This window comes from Cupressus sempervirens, chromosome 7 (genome assembly GCF_028749045.1).
Source record: "Cupressus sempervirens isolate cs-2001-9-10 chromosome 7, ASM2874904v1, whole genome shotgun sequence".
Taxonomy (NCBI): domain Eukaryota; kingdom Viridiplantae; phylum Streptophyta; class Pinopsida; order Cupressales; family Cupressaceae; genus Cupressus; species Cupressus sempervirens.
In genome coordinates this window covers 589,003,298-589,015,629 of record NC_143124.1, presented here as the reverse complement: position 1 = coordinate 589,015,629, position 12,332 = coordinate 589,003,298, and the positions used below count along the sequence as shown (strand labels likewise).

The following is a 12,332-nucleotide window of genomic DNA, read 5'->3' as shown; positions in this document are numbered from 1 at the left end:
TTCCAAGTCAGCATTATTTGTTAGGGATTCCCTCTACTAGATCTGTTTGTAGGGAAAAAACCACTAGATTAAGAACTAGTACATGTTGTAGAAACACCATTTGTAAATCAAGAGATATTGATGTTTGTGTAGAATAGGGTCTTAAACAAGATCTTAAATAAAGAAATGGGGACCAAAAAACTTTTTGAATACAAGGTAATATAATATAGAGTAAGTTTAGGAATGTAATAAAATAAATTTGTACCATAATTTTCAGATAAACAATTACAATAAAAATGATAATGTGTAGAAGGTATTGAAGCAGTTGGAGCATTATAAATTGTGACTATGAAATATAGACACAAGACATTTTGAGTGGTACCAAGATAGAATAATAATAAATAAAACCCTCATGATCATGGATTATATAAGAGTCCTCAAAGAATTTACATGAAAAAAAAAACATGAGAATGCTATAGTGCACCTAGAAATCATATTGAAAAAATTTATTGAAAGATATAATGGTAAATAAAATACATATTGCATCTCTTGCATGTAAAATCTTGGACATATTTACTAGAATCGATCTGGGGGATCATGATCTAAATCCATGTCAAAAGACCACATTCAAATTAGACATATTCAGCTTAATAGTTACTGGTAACTTTTACTCAACTAACTTTTTTTCACCCTTCAAAGTTTCCTGTTTGTACATAATATCATTTGACTTGATCATCACAACTGTTATCCAAAATATAACAAAGAAGTCTTGCAAATATTGTTGAATGAGACTACCAAAAAAAGAAAGGAAAATGACAATATCTACTATATATATATATATAGCAAGTTGTTGAATATCATATCTCTGATTAGAGACAAAATCTATTATCAATGGTGTAACTGAAGAAGATGAGCCCACACTTCCTCCATTGCTAATATTAACATTTAATGTGTCCTACAAAGGTGATGAAGAAGTCTATAATAATCATTGTTACTATCAATAGTTGTATTTGTTTCTTCAACATTAGATGCAACTGCCCCTATGCTCACATGCTCTTTCTCCCCTGCCCCAATTATCCTAATAGACACCTTAACACCTCCACAATTTTCTTCCCTGTCCCTAAAGGAATCACCTCTAGTTGTCAGCCCAGTTGTGGTGATGAGATAGACCAATTAAAACCTTGAAAAACTCCAAAAAAGAAGACAATGTTACTTGAATTAGATTTTGCAACAAAAAACGTCATTCCATATCTTCTCATACCAATCCTCCTAAATTCTCCTTCAATATTCCCTCCATATGTTTCTATAATTCAACCAGAATATACAATTATGGAAGCTTAAGAAATAGACTACAACTCTTTAGGATTAGAGAAATTCTTGAATAAGCTAACCAAATATTTTGATTGAGTTTTTTAATTTCTTTGACTGGTAGTTTTACACCCTATGAGGCACACCCCCACCTAAACAACCATGATGTGCTGACTATTTAAGCTCTTTCCTTTTAAACCATGAAATAAATTATTAAATATGCTTGGGTTGACACATTCACACTTATGTTCTTCTATATGCCCACACACAGATGTGTCAGACTATGTATCAACTATGTGCCTACAAGTTGAACTTCTTTGTATATATCTCAGTAGTTTGGATTTTGGATCTATATATCAAGTGGCATTCATGTAAGTTGATTCCAATGTTTATACACCATGCAATATGGGTGCCATCTAGGTGCAGAGAGTATGGATGTGTTTGCATTATATGAATTTTTATGTATGATTTCATTAACAACTAAAAACTTGTTACAACTTTTATAATAAATGCATATAAGGAATATATTAGGTATGGGTACGAACTGTGTGTTTCAATTTTGGGTTTGAATGCACACAACGTCTGAATATCCAAAAAATTGTTTTTGTTGTGGGTCTCATGATTTCTATTAAATAGGAAATTGGTAATCCAAATAATGTAAGTCTAATCTAGATTTTTATGGATTTTAGGAGCAACATAAGAAATTATTCTAAATATAAGTATAATCTACTACAATTAGATTTGATTTCATTAAGAATAATCAGAGAAGAGGACAAGAGTATGAATCACTAACAAATACAAAATGAATGATATTTGAAATAGAATATTATTCACAATCATAAGACAACTCTAAACAAAGTAAATCTCTGGTGAGAGATGTGGAACCATTCAAAATTAAAGCTAAATAAACATCAAGAGGAAGATGAGATGGTTTATCTTCTAGGAGACCAAATATATGGTTCTTGTAAGTAATTGCTTGCAAAAAGTAAATGCAATGCATATTTTGCTCCATTTGTGTGCCTCTACCTATGTATATAGCCTCAAAAGTGCTTGTGGTTTAAATATTTTTCATAATTTTTGGTATTATTTGATACCATTGTGTATATTGGGCATTGTTGGCAGGGCACTGACTCTTAGCCTAAAGGGATCCATGATCCTTCTAATCCATGATCCCTCTAATCAATGATGCCCTGAAAAATGTAGGGTACATGTAAGGTTGAGGCTAGTGAGTGCAAAGAAAACCTTTGTGTTGATTTGCCACCCAAATCTAAGGCACGGAGCTAAACACCCATGTTAAATATTAAGACTTTGTATCCTATTGTGCCTAACCTCAATTTTAGAAATTCTTTTTGGTTTTTTTTTGGTATTATTTAGAGTTTGTTTTACTTTTCCATCATACAGATCTACCTTATCATACTTTAATACAATTTCAGGATCCATTGACAAAACTTTTCTAGTGCACTCTAAATTCTCTCACTACAATTATTTGGAAATTTAAGTCATTTTTTTGCCTATTGCACACATTTGGGGTGGTGTGTCATGGGGGAGGCTTCCCAAATACATTCAGTGGGTGTTGCTGAATTTATTTAGGACTGTTTTGAAGCCAGTGGTACCATGAATTTTATATATTCAATTTGCATGAGGAAATAAATATAAATGTATAGAAAGATTAATTGATGCAAATTGAAAAACTTCAAATTAGTGACATGTTTCAATTAAAAGGCCCAAGATGGTGGGGCAATTTCTAGCTCACCACATTTCCCACCCACTCAAATTCACATCCTTAAAAATTAGGGGCTGCTACTTTTCTCTAAAAGACTCCAATTAATCTTGTATATTTTTTTTTCTTTTTAACTTCATGGGACCTCCCTCTCCTTAAAAATAGATCCTCAAACCCCCTTGTGGAAGCCAATGTTGGATTTAGAACTCTTCTAAAGTAACCTTTTCAATCTCAGTCTTAGATGGATCTATTATTGATTCAATCATTAAATTTGAAACCTTTCTTAAGTTGTTTTTAACCTTTTCTATTTCCACCTATGGATGATCCAATGTAGATTCCACATTGACCCCTTCACATGTTGTGCTTAGCCATATTAGTTTCAACCTTAGTCTAGTTTGAAATTGATTCCATTATTGAAAAACTCTATTGTACCATCATGATACAATGATAAATAAGAGAGGTAAAAGTCATAATCTCATTCTAAACATGATAATGCATATCATAAAACAAAGGACCAGTTCTTGAGACAGAAAAAGGAAAAAAAATCACACACTTGAAGATCAAATACAAGAAGCAATGGAGATTAATCAAATGTCTGTAAACCCTTCTATTTTTCTGCCAATCAAAGCTACCCTTCTTGCCCCCAAAAAATGAAAAAAAATTCTTTATCATTAAAATCCAAAACTATATTTTTTGCTTGCTTATGTACAATTCCACTCCCTCTGCATGTGCAAGGCCATTTATTAGTTCTAGCTTGGGAGTGGTGATATGTTTGCTTCTAAAGGGTGATCGATTGAAGAGAGGGGATGGATCTTTCATCAGGTGATCAATTGAAGACTATAGAAACATTGAGCTCAATCAGGCAATCCATATCTTCCTTGCGCACAAGAAGTGAAAATGTTATTTTTGCCATTACAACCCATGCAAAATGTGCCCTTGATTTGTATTTGATGACCATAATTTGTATGATTATTTTTTATTAATTAAATAACTAAGGTTCATTATATGATAATTTTTAATTAATAATTTTTAAAAAATAATTAATTGATTTAAATTTTTAGTAAGTAATTATAATAATATATTATTTATTATTATGATATAATTTAGGTGATGCAAATTATATAGGTGTTGACATTATATATATTTTTGGTCTTTTTCTAAAATTTATAAATATAATTAAAATAGTTTTGATCATAAGTTAGGTTCAAGAGACAATTATTTCAAGTCTAATGGTCTTTAATGTATCTCAATCGAGACAATTTTTTAATGATTCAAGCACAAATTTTTATTTTATTTTGTAACTTTATTTTATAATTTGATGGAGGAGAGCTTGCATATTTGTATTTTTGTAAGACTATGATTGTCTGTAAAATTAAGATTATGCACTTTGGAATGAGTCACTATCATCTATTAATACATGATCACTTCCAAGGTTGCAAAGATATCTTTTAAATGTCTTGTATGAATCATATTTGTCTTTGATCAATCTAGATAATTATACAATGTCTTTTGTCTTTTGTGCATATTAGAGTGTATGACTAATTATCTAGTCTAGTCATTTATTTGATAGTTTATTTGGTGACTTATGTTTAAGTGATTGATTATTAGTGACTAATTATCCAATCACTTATTTAGTCATTTATTTGGTAGTCTATTTAGTCTTTTTTATTAGATTGGTCTTGTGATTTTATTCGATGACCAAATTGGTCACTTGTTTAGTCACCTATACTTGTAAATAACAAAAAAATAGTGTAATTTGATCAGTTTTAGTCAAGTGACTCAAATTTTTTGTGGTGTGTTAAAAAGTTTAGTCACATAGTCACATATTTGCCAAAATGTACGAGTGGACTTTTATGCGGATGACCTCATCCTCATCACTAAGACTACTAGAGGCTTGATGAAGCATTTGAGTAAATTAGAGACCTTTTGCACAAAGGTAGGGATGGAAGACAACACATCTAAGACCAAAATCATGATCTCCTCCTTAACGAAAAGACAACAACAACATGCATTCATATTTAAGGGTAACACATTAGAAATTGTGAAAGAATACAAGTATTTAGGGGTTGACTTCCATTATTAGCTAGGGTGGGAAACTTGCATATCAAAAAGGATACAAGGGGGATGGAAGGCCTCCTACCTCCTTTAGAACAAGTGCAAGAAAGCGAGTTGTGGGATTGGAAGACTAGGAAAATCCTATTTGGGCTTTTGGTGATCCCAGTTGTACTATACAATAGTAAAATATGGGAAAGCAATGTATCAAACCATAAATGATGACAAATAAAAAGAATTCAAAAACATTTCATCACCACCAACCTCAAAGTCAAATCAACAGTTCCCTATGAGATTCTTCTAGCTAAAGAAGGCATGTTCTCAATGGAAGCCTATGCAGTTCTTTGCTTGCTTAATTACCTAAAAAGGGTAGAAAATATGGATGCATACTACTGGCCTAAGTTAGTGGTTGAGGAGAAGCTAGACCATCGAAAGAATACATGGAGGAAACAAAATAATAAATGATTCAACAAGTGGAAGATTGAGTATCAAGAGTGCCTGGAAACCAACACAGAGATAAAAAAGTGGGTATTAGAAAAAGTTAAGACTGCCATGTGGACAAAGCAAGTAGGTAGAAAAAAGACTTACTATGTCAATGAATTTAACCACACCTGCGAGCATGATGACAAAGAGTACCTAGGAGCCGACATTAGAGGTAAGGCAAGAATCTTGATAGCCTAGCTAAGGTTCGGTTGACATCACTTGAGGTGCAAAACTAACAGATGGAAGATCCCTAAAGAAAGTTGGGAGTAGAGAATTTGTAGGTTTTGTAACAAGGGCATAGTGGAGACAAAATGACACTAGATAAAGGAATATACAACATACAAAGACATCCAGGTCCAATTCATGAACACGATACAAGTGAACAATATAAAAGAGCTTTCTGAGGGGCCAAGACTTCGCAAGGTGGCTACCTTGCTAATGCAGCTCCACAAAAGAAGGGACAACTTGGAAAAATCTTAGCAGAATATTTAGTGGACCCCCTTTTTTGGTCCCATTGACCTTTGGTCTCGTAGACGTTAGTAAAACACATTTCATTTCATTATTGAAATTTGTAAGTATATAAACCTTAAATTAAAATTTCTATTATAATAATATTGAAAACATTAATTTCGAAATTAAAAAACAAATTGATAACCATTCAACTTGATGATGGTACAAAGACAATTTGAAAAACCATATTAAAACAAGAGATACAAGCGTCATAGTTCCTGCCATATGCATAATGGTTGCACTATTGTGGGTTGAAAAAATAAAAAGTAGAAATAAGATGGAAAAAATAAAATTTAGAGCAGTAAGAAAAAAGCTAACAGATGAGCATTGATGAACGTGAAGTAGTGATCCTATTGCTATTAATAGCCAAATGCATGGGGACTTCATGCCCCTAGGCTAGCCACAAACGTTGTTTGAGTGTTGGCCACTAAAATTTATAGGTTCTTTTAAGAAGCTCGGAAGACTACACCGATGTAAGTACATTGTGGTGACAAAGGAGCAATGACTCACAAGAAGCAATGAATGGATCATTTATAAAAATAAATGATACAATATGGGATTCCACCTGCGCTTTTACTTTGTTGAGCTATGTATATAAAATAAAAAAGTATTATTATTTGTACTTTAAAGACACATTGAAGAGAGTTATAGAGATATATTCCTCGTAATAGTTAGAAAAGAAGGAAAATGGAGATTTATATATGAAGACAGATTGAAAAGAGAGATAATGATAATAGAGATTTATAGATAGAAATGAAGGATACAAAGAAATTTAAAAGAGAGAGAATGATATGTTATTATAGGGACAATGAATAGAGATAGTTGGAAAATAATTTAAAATAATAATTAAGGATTATGTTATTTTAAGAAATATTTAAATAACAATTATAAAATTGAGTTAAATCAATGAAGTATTTGTTTCTACCTTTTCTAATATAAATTCAAATATTAAATATTAAAATATAAATTGTTGACTACTTGATCCAAACCAACAAAAGAGTTAGTAAGTTTGAAGAATAATATTAGTTTTACAAATTTTAAAATGCGAAAAGGAATTAAAACAAGATTGAAAAAAATAGCTAGTTAAACATAGTGTGAAAAACTTAACATTTTACAATTAACAAAAGTAAGAGACAATGTAAAACTAATAAATATATTTAAAATAGAAAATATAAAACATTAAATGCTAAATTTTAATTTTTTTTAAAAAAATTATAAATATTTTTAGTAAAAATTTATCAAATCATTATATTTTTAAAAATATAATTTTATTATAATTTTGAATAAAAAATTTAATTTTAAAATTAGAATAAAATATTTTTTTTTTCTATTAGATATACGAGAATTAAAAAAGACCAAAGGTCACCAGAGTTACATCACGAGAGAATACAAAGAGATCAAGCCTCACAACGAAGGAGCCGAAATAGCTGTACAACAAAAAAGAAAGACAGGACGGAACTATCTAACTGAGAACATCATGGTGAATGTCAACCCAGGCCATCCAGCCTAATGGACCTTCCATCCAAACAATACTTTTGTGCTCTTGTATCTGCATCAACATAGCAAGCTCCTCTTTCCTAGCATTCCCCTTTTCTTTGACTTCTTTGTTCAGCTGGTTACACACAAGCTCAAAGATACGAAAGTCATCCAACGTTCTTCGCCACTAGTATCCATGTTTGAGCTCATAGTAGTAAAAGGTAGCATGCCCATCATGGAGGAACCTCTGCATCTTATCCCACTCAATCACCATAGTAGCCTGCACCTGCAAGGATATTTTAAAATAAGTGAGTTTTTGAAAAAACTTAGTAAGATCCCTATGCTTACCTTGATACCTTTCCTCGTTCCTACACTTCCAGAGCTGCCAAAGAATGTTAGACGACAAAATATTCCAAAAACGATTGGTGTCTTTAGGAAGACCATTAATATAATGAGAAATAATATCAAAAACATTGACATTAATAGGATAAACAATGCCAAACATGTTCGATATCTCCTTAGCAAAAGTACAATCAAGAAATATGTAGCTGCTAGTTTCAGGGACTTTACATAAATTACAAGTATAAGAATTCACAAAATCTATTTTCATAGGCAGCTTATCTAACAGAAGTAACCATTTAAACCATAAGATATCAAAATACTTCTCTAAAAAAAAAGCATCAAAAGAGGAATACCAAACAAAATTGATCATGGTGAATGTCAACCCAGGCCATCCAGCCTAATGGACCTTCCATCCAAACAATACTTTTGTGCTCTTGTATCTGCATCAACATAGCAAGCTCCTCTTTCCTAGCATTCTCCTTTTCTTTGACTTCTTTGTTCAGCTGGTTACACACAAGCTCAAAGATACGAAAGTCATCCAACGTTCTTCGCCACTGGTATCCATGTTTGAGCTCATAGTAGTAAAAGGTAGCATGCCCATCATGGAGGAACCTCTACATCTTATCTCGCTCAATCACCATAGTAGCCTGCACCTGCAAGGATATTTTAAAATAAGTGAGTTTTCGAAAAAACTTAGTAAGATCCCTATGCTTACCTTGATACCTTTCCTCGTTCCTACACTTCCAGAGCTGCCAAAGAATGTTAGACGACAAAATATTCCAAAAATGATTGGTGTCTTTAGGAAGACCATTAATATAATGAGAAATAATATCAAAAACATTGACATTAATAGGATAAACAATGCCAATCATGTTCGATATCTCCTTAGCAAAAGTACAATCAAGAAATATGTAGCTGCTAGTTTCAGGGACTTTACATAAATTACAAGTATAAGAATTCACAAAATCTATTTTCATAGGCAGCTTATCTAACAGAAGTAACCATTTAAACCATAAGATATCAAAATACTTCTCTAAAAAAAACGCATCAAAAGAGGAATACCAAACAAAATTGATATGATCTAAAATATCAGTATTATTCTCAATGATTTTATAAATATTCTTGGCCTTAAGAAGAGTAGTAATGATACCATCCGACCATTTACACTTAAGGTACCTGTGAGTATCAGCATGACAAACAGTAGGAATACCAATAATAGCTTGCACAATCATGTTATAGATTCTTTTATGAGAGTCAGGGATGTCAAATTTAACCTTCAGCTCCTCCCATGTCATAATTCTATCACAATCAAATAAGTCCATAAATTTTTTTATGTCATTCTTGGCCCATAATCTAGCAGAGCACCCTTGGGTAAGGGCCAAAGGTTTACCATTTAGGTGAAGATTCCACCAAATGGATCTTTCGCCATGGATTTGAACATTAGAGTGAAACTCCTTGTTAGTGATAAATGTTCTAACATGGTCCTAGGCCTTCCAAATAGATTTAAAGACCGCAAAGCCTTGAACCAAAACACTGAAGTTACCAAGAATGAGATCACAAAAGGGGAGGCCAGTCCAAGATTTAGCTTTCCTCGGAACACCGCTCTCAATATTACTTCTAACTAGCACTTTCCAAGGAGCATCACCCTCCATGGCCTGAAAAATCCATTTGGTAGACAAGGCTATACCTTGAGTTTTTTAATCCTTAAGCCCAAGTCCCCTAAGGGTTTTGTCAGTATGGCACCAGGCCCACTTGACAGAGTGAATCTTACCATTTCCCTTGCCATCAGACCAAAGAAATTGTCTGATGGCCTTCTGAATTTCAACAATCTGATAATTATTAAAACACCAAGTAGAAGAATAGTATATGGTGTACGAAGACAAAATTTTCTGGCACACCTAAATTTTGCCAGCCAAGGAAAGCGCCCTATTATGCCATTTATTCAACTTATTGACAATCTTCTCTTTGACCCATGACCACATGTCTTTCAGGTCGGGCTCAACAGAGAAAGGTATACCAAGATACTTAGTAATCCTGTTAGGTCCTCCCCATTGAAAATTATAATGAAGAAACCAGTCCGGGGGCCGCTCATCCCATCCCAAACAAATAGATTTGGTTTGGGATATCTTAGCACCAGATATAAAACAAAACAGATTGAGCTTCTCTTGCATGTTCTTAAAGTTAATCTCTGAGAGCTCTAAGAATAAAGCGGTATCATCCACAAATGGACAATTGATGAGCTCCTCATTATTGGGCAAATAAATGCCTCTAACTTCTTGAGATATGGAGTTATCTCTAAGGATATAATACATAGCCTTTGAAGCAATAACAAAGAGAGCGGGAGCCAGAGGGCACCCTTGCCTGATGGATCTCCCAAGAGAGAAGGGAACATAGAGCATACCATTGACCTCAACCTGAGCAGAGCCGTCTTTAAGAAGCATAGCCACAATATTTCTAAAGAAAGGAGGAAAACCAAAAGCTTCCAACATCATAAGAATAAACTTCCATTCAACCCTGTCATAAGTCTTCTCAAAATCCAAGAGAAGCATGGCAGAGTTCTGATGAGAATATCTAGACTAGTCCATAACCTCCCAGCTAGTTATGAGATTCTCAAGGATATATCTACCCTTAATGAACCCAGTTTGGGTAGAGTTAACAAATTTAGGAAGGAGATTGACCAATCGAAGAGCCATAACTTTAGCCAAAATTTTGTATGAGACATTCAAAAGGGTAATAGGCCTCCAATTCCTAATAAAAGTCTTATCCCCCTCCTTGGGGAGAAGCTTAATAATCCCTTTGTTAATATCCTGCCCCAAGGTACCATTGGTAAAGGCCTCAGAATAAAGGTCAAAGAGGTCATTGCATATCCAACCAATGTTGGCCTTATAGAATTCAACCGAGAAGCCATCAGGGCCCGGGGCTTTCTCATTATTGAGAGCCTTTATAGCACCTGCAATCTCCTCCACAGAAATATTCTTAGCAAGACCAGCAATATCATCCAGACCTAATATCTTAGGGATAAGATTCTTACATTTGGTTCTGGTCAGCTCATCCTTAGGAGAGTCCTCTGAAGCAAAGAGAGTCTCATAGTAGTTAGCAAAGGCCTGAGTAATAGTCTCAGGATCCGAAATGTCCTGGTTATCAATAGAAAGTCTATCAACAGACTCTTTGATGTGCTTATGCTTAAGCGGGTTAAAAAAGAATTTCGAGCCTCTATCCCCATATTGGAGCTAGTGGGATCTAGACCTGAGCCTGGCTCCCCGAATTTTAAACTGTTGATGTTTTCTAAGAGCCTCCTTGGTAGCCATAACCATGGACAAAAGCGCCATGCTAGAGGAGTCACATTGGATGCTCTCCTCAACAACTTGCAAATCAGTAGAAAGCTGCTTTTCGACAAACCTATAGTCCTTAGCTTTTTTTTGCCCAATAGTTTGAAGAAAGGTCCTCCATGTCGAGAGGTTAGTATTCCATCTATCAGTATGGGATAAGTGCTGGAGATTGATATTATTTAAACCTCTAATAATTTGAACAACAACAAGGACATCCTCATCCAAAAGGAGGCTGGAATTAAGAATGAACTTATTGCTTTTAGGCTTATGCTGAATAGGACTACTAACGAAGTTGACCTTAGTCAGAATAGGATGATGGTCGGATAAAGTAGTAGCAATGACATGAACAATATTGCCAACACTATCAGGAGGAAAAGAAAAGAAAAGCTTGTTAGCATAAAACCGGTCGAGCCTGGAGTATATCCTAGCATTGCCCTGTTGAAAATTGCACCAAGTGTGCCATAAACTAGGATTAACATCCTTGCTTCCAGCAATAGGATCAAAAAGACATTTAGAGCTTAATAGCTTATTCCAGAATGATCGTTCATTGTCCTTCCAATGAAAAGGATTACCTCCCGACTTGTCCATATGGGACTCAACCATGTTGAAGTCACCACCGAACAACCAAGGGATGTCAGGAAGATTAGTAATCCATTTCCAGAGCTCAATCCTTTCTTTAGGGTCATTAGAAGCATAAATAGCACAGACTCTGAAGGTATTGTTATCATGATGCAAAGTAACCCAAACAACCCTATGACAGGGAGAACAACCACTATTGGTAATGCACTTCTCCCATTTATTGTTAATAAGTAGGGTAATTCCGCCTCTACCTCTCACATGATTAGTGTAAAGTTTAATAGCATCTTTCCAAATATAGTTAAGATTGGAATCCAAAGTGAATCCCACAGCCTTAATTTCCTGCATCATAAAAAAATCTAGAGAATGCAGAGAATTCAAAAAATGCTTAATAACAATTTTCCTATCGGGGGACTCTAAACCCCTAACATTCCAAGAAAGGCAATTCATTGGAAAACAGTGTTAAGGGAAGAATCTGCCAAAAACTCATGTTCAGTTAAGGCTAAGAAGCTATTGGAGGTCTCCCCCTGTTTAGCAACTAGCGGTTTATTTTTAGA

General features: G+C 33.9%; 1 pseudogene; it reads right to left on the bottom strand.

Annotated features, from left to right (window-relative positions):
- Positions 1–646: 646 nt before the first annotated feature.
- On the bottom strand, positions 647–9,165 carry LOC149548125 (uncharacterized; annotated as a pseudogene).
- Between the last annotated feature and the right edge of the window lie 3,167 nt (positions 9,166–12,332).